Source organism: Cygnus olor (genome assembly GCF_009769625.2).
Source record: "Cygnus olor isolate bCygOlo1 chromosome W unlocalized genomic scaffold, bCygOlo1.pri.v2 SUPER_W4, whole genome shotgun sequence".
NCBI classification, from domain to species: domain Eukaryota; kingdom Metazoa; phylum Chordata; class Aves; order Anseriformes; family Anatidae; genus Cygnus; species Cygnus olor.
Genome location: NW_024429075.1, coordinates 256,878 through 270,853, shown reverse-complemented (window position 1 = coordinate 270,853; position 13,976 = coordinate 256,878). Strand labels below are relative to the sequence as shown.

Below are 13,976 nucleotides of genomic sequence, written 5' to 3'. Positions count from 1 at the left end.
CTGATAACTCCTCTTCATCACCACTAGTTGACCCCCTGCCTTTGTACAGACTCAGCTGCTCCTTGGCTCTTGTCCAAACCACAAGGTCGGTCTCAGCTGGTTTTTGAGACAGGTTCCCCATTTTTGTCAGGAAACATCCTCTGTGAGGGGCCCCGAGACTCCTTGTTTTGGTTAATTTGCACAGTAGTAAGCAAAGACACTCAGCAATATCTATTTTAAAGCAATTAAGCAAGCCCCCATTCTTCCATTCCTGGCTTTAATAATTACGATTGTTTTATTTAGAAATCATTAATACGATTAAGCAAGCCCCCATTTTTCTATCCCTGGCTTCACATTAACCCACCAGACCCCCAGGAATTTAACTTCCTGTGCAGGCCCCTGACATTTTGAATCAGGGATTTTTAATCCTAAATCGAGCAGTGTCCTCCGGATGCTTTCCATTGTGTCTCTTACACTTTCCCGTCTCTTTCCCCCCTATCAGGATATCAGCAATGTACTGATATATTATACTATCAGGTGAAACAGGAATCTTTGCTAAGATTTTAGCCAAAGTATTGTGGGCAATCATGGGAGAATGCTTGTATCCTTGTGTCCTGGTTTCAGTTAGGACAGAGTTAATTTTCCTCCTAGTAGCTGGCAGGGTGCTATGTTTTGGATTAGAATGAGAAGAGCGCTGATAACATGCTGATGTTTTAATTGTTGTAGAGCAGTGCTTACACCAAGCCAAGGACTTTTCAGCCTCTCTCTGTCCTGCTAGCGAGCAGGCTAGGGATGCAGCAGAAGCTGGGAGGGGACAGACCCAGGACAGCTGACCCAAACTGGCCAAAGGGGTATTCCATACCATCTGACGTCATGCTGAACAATATATAGGGGTGGCTAGCCGGGGTGGAGGGGGGGCCGGCTGCTCGGGGATAGGCTGGGCATCGGTCAACGGGTGGTGAGCAATTGCATTGTGCATCACTTATTTGGTACACATTATTACTATTAATACTATTATTATTATTATTATTGTTGTTATTCTTTTCCCTGTCTTAATAAACTGTCTTTATCTCAACTCACAGGCTTCACTTTCCCGTTTCTCTCCCCCATCCCGGAGAGGGAGGGGGGAGGGTGAGCGAACGGCTGTGTGGTGTTTGACTGCCAGCCGGGCTAAACCACAACACCTTGTGGAAGCCTGTTAAAAGTATACTGGATTCCTCTCCATGTGAAAGCAAACTGTGCTTTGTCCTGTTCAAGGAGAGGAATCATAAAAAACATATCTTTAACATCCAAAGCAGCCATCCAGGGATGGGCAGCGCCTTGTATCAATGTCACTATTTCTGCTATGTTTGGGACCGCGGCAGTTAAAGGCGCAGTGTTAGCATTTACCTGTCTGTAATCCACGGTAAAACGCCATTGCCCAGTCGGTTTCTTTACCAGCCACACTGGCGAATTATAAGGTGAATGGGTCCTTTTAATAATACCTCTTTCTTCCAATTCTGTTACCACCCTGTCAATTCCCATAAGTGCTGCTGCTGGCAATGGATATTGCCGAACATTAGTAATTTTAGAGGGGGGTAAGGGTATAGATGTTTGTAACAGATTTAGTTTCACTGTGTCCGAATCCCTTTCATGTGTTGCAAAACTCCACACAGTCCCATCTGGGAGTTTCCACATATGCCCACACAGCATGTCAAATCCTAAAATATTAGTATATGCAGCACCAACTAATACTTCTGCTCTGGTTAATTTTTGTTCTTCTGGCAGCCAGAGTGAAATTTTTGCGATGGGGCATTGTTTTTCCACACCATCGATTCCTGTGAATTTAACCCTGCGTCGACCAGGTGTTATGCCCAGGGTTTGTGCTGTCTCGTGTAATTACCAACATTTGGGCCCCGGTATCAATGAGGAAATTTACCACTATTTTTCGGGGTCCAACGGGAATGGCAATAATAGGGTCGAAGTGTTCATTAGAGATCCATTGAATTGCTAATACCCGCAGAGCAGAGTGGCTCACTGCCCTCCTCCGGGGATAGGAGTTTTTTTGCTGAGCTTCTGCCTCCTCAATTGGGCTCAGTGCAGAAGTTGCAGTTTCCTTATGGGTTGGGGGTTTTCCGGTTAGGCAATTCTCCCCAGCTGTAATATTTTTCTTACCCAGAGATCGGACTAATGTACGGAGGTCCTCCATAGAGGCACCATGCAAAATTGGACAGGGTGCACACAAAGTTAAGGCCTTACACCACAACTCAGCCTGTTCTTTATTAAGTTTGAACCTCTCTTTGAAGTTGGGGCATCTGGAATTTTGAGTGTGGATTTGGCAGACTCACCAAGAGTGATCTTGGGGCTCAATACTGGATGAACTAATCCAGCCCATTCGGCGTCCGTACTTATCTATGTCTTGTACAAATTCACTCCAGGTGGGAATGGGGGAGTTCGGATTTCGCCTACGGCCACAATCACCATCCCTACGAGCAGCTAGTATGTGATCCTGGGTATTTGCTACAAACATCTTAAGACAATCAGGGAGTCCTCGAATGAGAGGGGTTAATCAAGCTGGGTCAATAGGAGCTAACATCGGGGATTTCCTGAATTCATCTCTTTCATATATCGCCTGAATGCAGGCTGCTTTCTGTACTGCTACAGCCAGGTCAGAATAGCTTGTGGCTCTAGTTTCCAGTGGTTCTCCTCTCTCCTGGGGATCTATACCACCTGCCCAGTATGCCGCCCATGCAGTTATAAAGTAATTATGATCTCCTGGTGTGGTAGTTAAAAACACTCCAGGTCCCCAGAAGTCTCCAGCCTCTTCCTGCCTCAACATAATTCAGTCTCCTCCTTCAAGAGAAACTCGCCACACATAATCAGCTTCCGATTCTCCTGACCGCCTTGAGAACTTCTCCTGTATTTTAATCAACTCTGCTGGTGACCATGGGATTGTTCGCACAGTAGTGCGGATTTCAACAGTGGTCTCAGTTTTAACCAAAGATTTCAAGGAAATCGATTGAGGTTCAGAATCAGCAGTCTCTTTGACCTCATCATCACTGTCAAACCAAATATCACCATCCCAGTTTTCAGGGTCTGCACTACGCGTTAATCTACGAACCTGCTTAACTGGAGCAGAAGGCTGTATTCTATTTAACAGTTGATTAAACCTTTCCAGTAATTGTTTAAGATGATTATTCTCATTCACAAGTTTATCATTCTCATTCAAAAGTTTATCCACTCTGATTCCTAATGTTTTTCCTTTCTCCCTTTCAAAGACCAATGATGACTTCAACACCTCATTTTCCAATTTTAAAGCTGTATATTTGACATCAGAAATCAGTTTGGGAGCAGGAGTTTCCTTAGCTTCTTGCTCAGCACAAGACAAACAGGCACATGATACTGCACAGATTACACCTTTATCTTTTCTGACTCCAATCTTTTGAGCAGCTTGACACTGCTTAATGCTTTTTACTACTTTCTCTTGATTTTTCCAAAATTTTTGGGCCCACTCTTTCCCCACCTGGGAAGGGACACATTTGCATTTTTGCAGCAGTTTATCCATAGCAATCCTGCCAACTAGGCCAATTTCTCTGTCGTGTTAAGGGGGTGTATCCGATTAACTGTTACGGGTCGGATTCAGGATACTGAACTATCACGGTCACAGATTCACCAATAACGTATTAACCGATATGGCTCTGGTCGGATTCAGAGTACTGAACTCTCATGGTCACAGATTCACCAACAACGTAACGCCCTCACTCTAGTCGCATTCAATGAGAACTATCATGGCTAGGAACAATGTGATTAAGTGCAATTTATTACAGCAACAGGTACACAGGTTCTTTGGACTGCCGGCGATAAGTTACTGTCTGCAAAAGCAAGCTAGCATGCATGAAATACACAGGTGCACAGCCTGGAAATTAACACGTTAAAAAGGCAAAAAGACTCTATAGAGATTTCTAAGTTTCCACGGAGGCACACAGTATAACCAAATGTTCAAATCTCACCCAAAGGCGTCCCAATGGGGGGGAAGAGAGGCTCAGCCCGTTGACTGATCCCAGGAGTCAGGAGGTCCTCGTGATGGTATGTTCCCTCGTGATGGTATGTTCCCTAATGATGGTATCTTCCCTGACATCCCCTCTCTCTTAAGCCAATTTATATCATTTTCTATCTTTTAGGTGGAGCTTGAGTGACTCTAGTCAAGCATATCTTAGTTATGATTGGTGCAAAGTTTTCTCGCTTTCGTTTAAAGGTATAGGCTCTGAGAAATTCAGAGCGCGTGCTCAGTGAGGGGTGGTCGCACCTTGGAGGCGGATAGCTTTTGGGATGGAGGTGTGTTTTGGTATTATAATGATATTATAATGAGCAAAAGTTCACTAGAGTACAGCTTTTTGTCAAAAACATGACAGGTCATTGGCTCAGGGTAGCAAATGTGCAGCTTATCGGTCTCGGTGTGCACAAGAACAATCGAGTCCCCATCTTGTCACAGAGCCTAACCGTGGTGTCTCTACTCCGCTCTACACTCCGTACTGTTCCTTAGAGTCAGCACACCAGGTTCCCCTAGTGCAATAGCATCTAAGGTTGGAAGCCTAGGGAACGCTCAGGTAATGCAGCTACACTCCACTCTGAAAGCCTCTTCAGTGCTGTACATTTTCTTTAAAATGTGAATATTAGTTTAATTTTCCTAGTTACCTTAGGCAATTACTCCAGAGGGGGAGAGAATTGGACAAAAGGTAAAACTCGTGGGTTGAGATAAAGAACATTTAATAGGACAGAAAAGGAAGGGAAAATAATAAGAAGAATAAGAATACACAAAACAAGTGATGCACAACTCAATTGCTCACCACCCGCTGACCGATGCCCAGCCAGTTCCCAAGCAGCAGCAGCCCCCTGGACAACTCCCCCCCCGTTTTATTTTTCAGCATGACATTATATGGTATGGAATATTCCTTTGGCCACTTCTGGTCAGCTGTCCTGGTTCTGTCCCCTCCCAGCTTCTTGTGCACCCTCCTCGCTGGCAGGGCAGTACAAGAAGCTGAAAAGTCCCTGATTTAGTGTAAGCACTGCTTAGCAACAACTAAGACATCAGTGTGTTATCAGCATTATTCTCATCCTAAACCCAAAACACAGCACCATACCAGCTACTAGGAAGAAAATTAACTCTATCCCAGCTGAAACCAGGACAGTTAATTAATATCAAAACTTATGGGTTTTGTTAGAATCACATTTTGTCAAGCATTTTCTTTAAAATGTCACTCTATTTTGTCATTTAACATATTTAAAATGTACTATAAATATCTGTAGTGAAAGCATTTGCAAGCTTGATAATTTTTCTCAAAACTTGTACTATGAATTACTACTAATGCTTTGTACTGTAATGAATTTTTATTTTTAATCTCTGTACCCAATTTTGGAGAGAGTTGTTCAATAATAAATATATGATTCATACTTGCACCTTTTTGTCCAGTTCCTTCTTCCTAGAAAGGGATGCAGTCCTTGCCTTGAGTATTCTCCATATTTCTGTATTTCTTTACACAACTCTAGATGGAAGGGTAATATGGTTGGGCATAAGCAATCCAGGAGACTTCTGGAGTGTGTTCATGACAGTTTCTTGATGCAGGTGACTGATGAGCTGACTGGGGAAATGCACGGTGAAAGGACAAGAAGCAACAGGCCAAGTTGCAATGTAGGAAATTCTGATTAGATGTAAGGAAATTTCTTGTTGTTGTTGTTGTTTTGTTTGTTTGTTTGTTTTCCCATGAATGTGGTCAGATATAGAAACATGGGTTATAAGTGGGTTTTGAGTATCTCTAAATATGGAGATTCCACACTTGACAAGTCCTAAGCATCCTCATCTAGTGGATCAGCTGATCTGCTTTGAACAGGGGGTTGTCTATCACTTCAGAAAGGATAGACAGGGAAGAAAGAGAGGGGGTGTTGCCCTCTACATTAGGGAAGGGAGTGATTGTGAAGAGATGCCTCTGAGAAACAGCCACAGACAGGCTGAGAGCTTGTGGGTGAAAGTTAAGGACCCCACCAATAAAGGACAGCTTGTGGTTGGGGTCTACTACAGGCCGCCTGATCAAGGGGAGCCGGTGGATGAGGCATTCTTGCTTCAACTACAAGAAGCGTCACACTCACACGCTCTCATCTTGATGGGGGACCTCAACCACCCAGATGTCTGCTGGGAAAACTGCACAGCAGGCTGTAAGCAATCCAGGAGATGCCTAGAGTGCATTGCGGATAACTTCCTGGTCCAGGTATTAGACAAACCAACCAGAGGAGAAGCGTTACTGGACCTGGTGCTCACCAATGAGGAAGAGCTCATTTAAGCGTTCAAGACTGGAGGCAGTCTGGGCTGCAGTGATCACACCCTAGTTGAGTTTGTGATCTCGAGGGATACGGGCCTGGCAAAGAGCAAAGTCAGGACCCTGAACTTCCGAAGAGCAAATTTCAAGCTATTTAAAGACCTGGTGGATGGGATACCCTGGAACACTGTCCTCAGCTCTATTCAGCTCCTTTGTCCCTGGCAACTCTTTAAGGATGTTTTCCTTAGGGCACAAGAACTGTCCACCCCCCACCCTGCCTTTGATTCCAGTTCATACTGGAGTTCTAGCATGTCCGGCACTGCAGCACTCAGCGGTGGCGTGACTTCGTTCAGACCACGATAGTCCACTGTTAGCCTCCACTCACAATTAGACTTTCGCACTGGCCATATGGGACTATTAAAGGGTGAGTGACTCTTGCTGATCATTCCTTGGCTCTCCAGTTGACGAATTAGCTTATGGATGGGAATCAGGGAGTCTCGGTTGGTGCGATATTGCCGCCGGTGCACAGTTGTGGTAGCGATTGGCACTTGCTGTTCTTCAGCCCTCAGCAACCCCACAACAGAAGGGTCCTCTTGAGAGACCGGGCAAGGTAGACAACTGTTTAATGTCCTCTGTCTCTAAGGCAGCTATGCCAAAAGCCCAGCGGAACCCTTTTGGGTCCTTGAAATATCCTCTTCTAAGATAGTCTATGCCAAGGATGCACGGAGCATCCGGGCCAGTCACAATACGGTGCTTTTGCCACTCATTTCTGGTTAGACTTACTTCAGCTTCCAATACAGTTAACTGCTGGGATCCCCCTGTCACGCCATAAATACAGATGGGCTCTGGCCCTTTACAGCTTGATGGCATTAGAGTACATTGTGCACCGGTGTCTACTAAAGCCTTATACTTCTGTGCGTCAGACGTGCCAGGCCATCGAATCCACACAGTCCAATAAACTCGATTGTCCCTTTCCTCCCCCTGGCTGGAGGCAGGGCCCCTCTAGTCCTGGTCAGAATCTTCGTTTCTGTGTTTAAAAGACTGCCTGCTGGAAGTTGGAGCAGCATGCTTTTCAGAGAACCCCTTTTTCCCGATTGTTTTCTTTTGCAACTCACGTACCCGTGCCTCTAGGGTCGCGGTAGATTTTCCATCCCATTTTCTCATGTCCTCTCCATGGTCACGTAGGTAAAACCACAGGGTGGCGCGGGGTGTGTACCCACCATATTGTCTTCCTTGCACGGATGAACGCTTACCCCTAATAGCCGAGACACTGGTTTGTACAGGTGGGGAAGAAAATAAACTCTCTTTAAGTTGGTGGACCTCTTCAAAAAGTTTCTCCAAAGTATTCTCTTTTAGTTGGTGGACACTGGTTCGTTCAGGTGGGGGGGAAGATAAATTCTCTTTAAGTTGGTGGAACTCTTCAGAGAGTTTCTCCACAGCCGAGACGCAGGCCTGTAGGGAAGAGGAGAGACTTTCTTCGTACTGCCGGAGTTGTTTAGCCACTTCATCCACTGTGGGTTCCTCATCCTCTTTCCAGGCCATTATTGCCAATGAGCTGGCATATGCTGATGGTGCACTCCGTACAAACTTCCGCCACATGGGTCGTGTACACTGGACTTCATCTGGATCTGTGGATATTTGTGCGTCATCTAGGTCCTTATAAATTACCTCCTGTACGGCTAATTCCCTCAGGTACTGAATTCCCTTCTCCATGGTAGTCCACTTGCCTGGTAGACATACAAGTTCTTCCTTGTAGGGATACCTTTCCTTCACAGCTAACAGGAGACGCCTCCAGAGGCTGTGAGATCGTGCTCCATCTCCAATTGCTTTGTCAATGCCTGCGTCTCTAGCAAGGGATCCCAGCCGCCTGGCTTCCCTGCCCTCTAATTCCACACCATTGGCTCCAGTGTCCCAGCACCGGAGCAGCCAGGTGACAAGCTGCTCACCTATACAGCGACCAAAATCTTTTCGCACATCTCGTAGCTCACGCTGGTATAGGGTTCGGGTAGTTACTGTTGATTTTTCGACATCCTCATCTTCATCCTCCTGCACATTTGATGGCCCAGCCTCGTCTTCTCTATACCTAGACCTAGCAGAAGACTGTCTGTGTTCTAAACGACCTGAGTCTCTATACCATTTTTTCACCTTGTCTACAGGGGCAACTTGCACTGCTACAGCTCGCTTCTCTGACCCAGCCACAGGAGTGGGAGCGGCTGCAGAAGCTGGAGCGGCTGCAGGAGCTGGAACTGGAACGGCTGCAGGAGCTGGAGCAGCTGCGGGAGCTGGAACTGGAGTGTCTGCGGGAGCTGGAGCGGCTGCGGGAGCTGGAGCGGCTGCGGCGTCTGTCACTAGGTTGATAGTAGCATCAATTGCAGCTCGATAGGCACAAGCCAGACCCCAGCACGCCACAGTGATTTGTGTCACTTTGGAACTGCCAGAGTCATGACACCTTTTTTTCAAGCATTCTACCAGTTTTTTAGGATTTTGCAGTTGTTCAGGGGTGAATGTCCAAAACACTGGAGGTGCCCACTGCCCTAGAAACCTGCCCATATCCTCCCACACTCCCTGCCACTCGCAACTATCCCGCCTCAAGACAGATCTCCGGATGAGATTCCTAAGTAGTTGTTTAACCTTAAACAAAACCTGAAGCGCATTCAGGAGACATAACAACAAGAACATGCTGGTCTGAGTATCCCAAGGATATTCAACATCTTGGAGAACTATCGTAACTAGCTCGGGGGATAAGAGGGTGGTGAAGGAGGAAGGGAGAGTGAACAGGTAGGAAAAAATATCTTCCCCTGTCCCCTCCACAGATTGACTCCCTGATGAAAAAAGGCAATAGGTGTAATTGCTAATAGTTTCTGAGATATGGTTTCCGAAGTATAGAGTCGACAACAGTGCTGAGTACAAATACCAGGTTAGAGTCATGACCAGAAATCTCATCATTTCATAAGCCATCGTTACACCACACAGTACCATAACAATCTTAAACCAGGGCCCGGAAAGGATAAGCAGCACGACAGGGAGCACATACAGAAAGTAACGTGCTATAAAACTTAATTTGGGAAACAGGCACAGCAGACTTGAGATTAAGGCAATCAACATTGTGACTAGCAACTATTAAGCAGGTCCGATACTTATACCAATTTTAGTTTAACACACTCTGGTCAAATCTGTCGATATCTCAACCCTTCGTGCCCCACGTTGGGCGCCAAAAGGACTGTTGTGGTTTAACCCGGCTGGCAGCTAAACTCCACACAGCCGTTCGCTCACCCTCCCCCCTCCCTCTCCGGGATGGGGGAGAGAAACGGGAAAGTGAAGCCTGTGAGTTGAGATAAAGACAGTTTATTAAGACAGGAAAATAATAATAACAATAATAATAATAATAATAATAGTATTAATAGTAATAATGTGTACGAAACAAGTGATGCACAATGCAATTGCTCACCACCCGTTGACCGATGCCCAGCCTATCCCCGAGCAGCCGCCCCCCCCCCCCCCCGGCTAGCCACCCCTATATATTGTTTAGCATGACGTCAGATGGTATGGAATACCCCTTTGGCCAGTTCGGGTCAGCTGTCCTGGGTCTGTCCCCTCCCAGCTCCTGCTGCACCCCTAGCCTGCTCGCTGGCAGGACAGAGCGAGAAGCTGAAAAGTCCTTGGCTTAGCGTAAGCACTGCTCTGCAACAATTAAAACATCAGCATGTTATCAGCGCTCTTCTCATCCTAATCCAAAACATAGCACCCTACCAGCTACTAGGAGGAAAATTAACTCTGTCCTAACTGAAACCAGGACAATTATTTAATTAAAAGGCCTTGGTGTGGATTCCGACTCTGTGTGCTTATTGGCTGGGCACATCAGGCATGAACCTATGGACAACAGGGTGATGGGGGGAGTGGGGAAGGTTGTCAGGCCTTCCATTTCTCAGGAACTGGCTGGGCATCAGTCAGCTGGTAGCAATTAAATGAATTTTTGTATTATTTGTTCTTTTTTCCTTAGATTTCTTTTGCTTCCTTTTTTACTTATTAAACTGTCTTTATCTCAACCCATAAGTTTTCTCACTTTTGTTCTTCCAGTTCTCTTCCCTCATCCCAATGGGGGTGGGGGAGTGAGTGTAGTTCTACTGGGGTTAAGCCACAACAGGCATAAAGTTAAAAGAAAAGAGGTTCAGACTGGATATGCGGAAAAAGTTTTTCACCAAGACGACAGTCAAGCATCAGAACATGGGTCAAGAGAGTTTGTGGAAGATGGTTCCCCTCAATGGCTCCCGCAGTATTTGATGTAAAAACTTGGGACCAAGGGGGGGAAAAAATATGGGAAGCAGCGTCCAGTGGGGATACTAATGCTGCTGAGGCGATGACTACGTGGCGGCTGGTGACTGAGACTTTAAGATCGTGGCAGGCAGAAAAGGAAGTACAGAACGCCGCTGCCCGGGCAATAACAGCAGCCGAACCGAGATCAGGGCCTGCAAGGTCACCAGAGCGGTGCAGTTTGATAGACCTGGGGGATGACAAGGAAGAGGGCCGCGGACCACTGCCGCAGAGCCCCTCCCCGCTGACCCCCTCGGCTCCCACCTTGCCTGCCCCTGATAATGCCTCCCTGCGGGCCCGAGCTTTCGACCCGCGGGAACGATGGGAGCTAGTGCGCCGGGAAGCGCTAAAGGACGGGGACCCGGTAGGAATGGCTTTCCCGGTGCAGGTGCGACCCAACAGTCCAAATGAATATAATGCCTTCCACTGGGACCTAATTAAAGAATTAAGAAAGACTGTGACTACATATGGATTACACACACCATTTACTCAGTCACTGTTATAAATGACTGAGTCCCAAATAGGACTGCAATCAAAGTTTACAATTTATTAAACGAATAGAGGCAAGCAAACAGCTCTGGGTGCGCCGGGAGTCTCTGCTCCACCAGGACGCATACCCGTTACATAAGACGGCTGATTTTTATGCTCCTAGGCTAATACACATTCATTACTACTTCTAGAAGAGGCAAGGTTATTATAATTGGTTTCCCGAATCCGAAGTCCTCCCAGGATATAGAGGTGGTAGGTTATCCAATGACTCCCATTCATCATCTTTTTCTTTTTCCTTTTTTTTTTTTTTTTCCTTCTTCTTCAACCTTCTCGTCTGCTTTTAGTGTAAATATTGAGGCTGAAAAAGGACGTGAAGTCCTGATCCATAATCCTGCATAATCACTTTCCTCCTGACTAAAAGGTTCCTTTGAATTAACATGTATATTTAAGGCCTGGCAAACCCAGTTTGCCAGGCATCCGAAAATGGGCCAAAAGACATGTGGTCTTAAAGGCTCCTTTGGCCATTCTATCATACAATACTGGACCATTTTTAATTTACTTTTTTCCTTTTCCGGGGCCCCTATCGTTCCAATTTCTAATCATTATCCTGTCCTGGTTTCAGTTAGGACAGAGTTAATTTTCCTCCTAGTAGCTGGCAGGGTGCTATGTTTTGGATTAGAATGAGAAGAGCGCTGATAACATGCTGATGTTTTAATTTTTGTAGAGCAGTGCTTACACCAAGCCAAGGACTTTTCAGCCTCTCTCTGTCCTGCTAGCGAGCAGGCTAGGGATGCAGCAGAAGCTGGGAGGGGACAGACCCAGGACAGCTGACCCAAACTGGCCAAAGGGGTATTCCATACCATCTGACGTCATGCTAAATAATATATAGGGGTGGCTAGCCGGGGTGGGGGGCCGGCTGCTCGGGGATAGGCTGGGCATCGGTCAACGGGTGGTGAGCAATTGCATTGTGCATCACTTATTTGGTACACATTATTACTATTAATACTATTATTATTATTATTATTGTTGTTATTCTTTTCCCTGTCTTAATAAACTGTCTTTATCTCAACTCACAGGCTTCACTTTCCCGTTTCTCTCCCCCATCCCGGAGAGGGAGGGGGGAGGGTGAGCGAACGGCTGTGTGGTGTTTGACTGCCAGCCGGGCTAAACCACAACATATCCCTAATGGACTTTCTGGTGGTATATCTGGTAATTTGCTCCCTTTTCTCTGGTCCCGGGTCTTCGATTTTGTCTGACCCATCTAGGAATTTTACTGTGGCAATTCCTACAGCCCTTGGTTGCCTTAGTGAGAGTGTCTTGCAGGGGGTTTAGGACCTATCACCCACCCACGAATCCTATAGGAATCGCTTCGGTCCTTCACTGGCCAAGTCCCTCACGGGAGATTGGAACCGCGGTTAGAAGACCTCCACAATCGCTTCGGAACTACGTTCCGTCTCAGTCACACTCTCACACACACATAGGCAACCGAATCCCACCCAACCGAACGGTATACACCTTAAATACTTACGACTCCGCCGTCTTCGTTCGGATCTTCGCGCGCAGAATTACGGGCAAAATATAGTGCTGCAGCCGGCAAAGGGAGCTCATAAAAAAATCTAAATCTTTGCTTGCGCTTATTCAGGTTCAAGATGGCGTTAGTCCCGACCCGATTCGAACAGGAGCCACCAAATGGTGGGGGCGCCCCTCCTAGATCGAGTCAGAATTCAGGAACCAAGACCATCCCAGACGAGCCCCCAGTTGTTATAAATGACTGAGTCCCAAATAGGACTGCAATCAAAGTTTACAATTTATTAAACGAATAGAGGCAAGCAAACAGCGCTGGGTGCGCCGGGAGTCTCTGTTCCACCAGGATGCATACCCGTTACATAAGACGGCTGATTTTTATGCTCCTAGGCTAATACATATTCATTACTACTTCTAGAAGAGGCAGGGTTATTATAATTGGTTTCCCGAATCCGAAGTCCTCCCAGGGGCACCTGCGTATCAGTCTCTGCTGGTCTCTCAGGGGTTGCTCGGGCTGAAGGCTCATGGTCTTCCTCCTTATTTGGTAGTCTCTTGGCCGGATGTCAGAAGCTACTGCACGTCCCGTGCAGAGTCAGCAGTTTTTCTCTAAAAAATCCCTTTGTTCTCTTATCGCCTAAACCCGGGCCTCAATGTTAACCCTTCAAATCCCTTAGTGACACGAATTGCTGGACCATTCCTTACAATCCCTCACCTTCTTTTTAATATCATCAATTCGTGTCTCTTCTTCAACCTTTGTTAGTAACAACTGGATTTCATCAGTCAGTTCTCAGGGAGTCCATTTCTTAAGCATCATTATTGACACATCACCTTTTTTCTCTACCAAAGTCATCACAAATTGGGTGCTATTTATTACTCGCCGTACCAACAATGTAAAGCAAGGTATCATACAAGGTATAAACAATAATGTCATTACACCACATAGAAATAAAAATAGCATCCTTTTAACCCATGGTCCACCGGGCAACCATGAAAAGAAATCCCAATCCATACCCTTCCAAGTTTGTACTGGGACGTGGGCTAACTTCCTAATTTCCTTTGTTATCTGTTTAACCACTTTTCCATTATCATCAATCTGTAAACAACAATTAGAATCGTTCAGTTTTCCACACACTCCCCCTTCTTCTGCTAGTAAATAGTCTAAGACCATTCTATGTTGAAAGATAGCATTCCTCATCTGAGTGGATTGATCAGCCAGAAGATCCAAGGCCGTCGCTGTTTAATTGGTTACAACTTTGAGGATAGCTTGCACCCTAATTATTCGTTTCAAATTATAAATAGGTTCTCGGGCTCCTGATACCAACTCATTTGGGTTCCAGGTAGCTGGCCCATAATGCTGTATGATTCTTTCAGGAGGCCATTCAT

The 13,976-nt window shown here is 46.1% G+C and overlaps 1 long non-coding RNA gene across 1 annotated transcript; it reads right to left on the bottom strand.

The window, feature by feature from the left end:
* Positions 1 to 3,467: 3,467 nt before the first annotated feature.
* Positions 3,468 to 11,671, bottom strand: LOC121062962. Its single transcript, XR_005815761.1, has 4 exons — positions 11,396 to 11,671; positions 6,103 to 6,107; positions 4,809 to 4,811; positions 3,468 to 3,481 (listed from the first exon to the last, which is right to left on the bottom strand). It is a non-coding gene; the product is annotated as an uncharacterized LOC121062962 (long non-coding RNA).
* Positions 11,672 to 13,976: the final 2,305 nt, after the last annotated feature.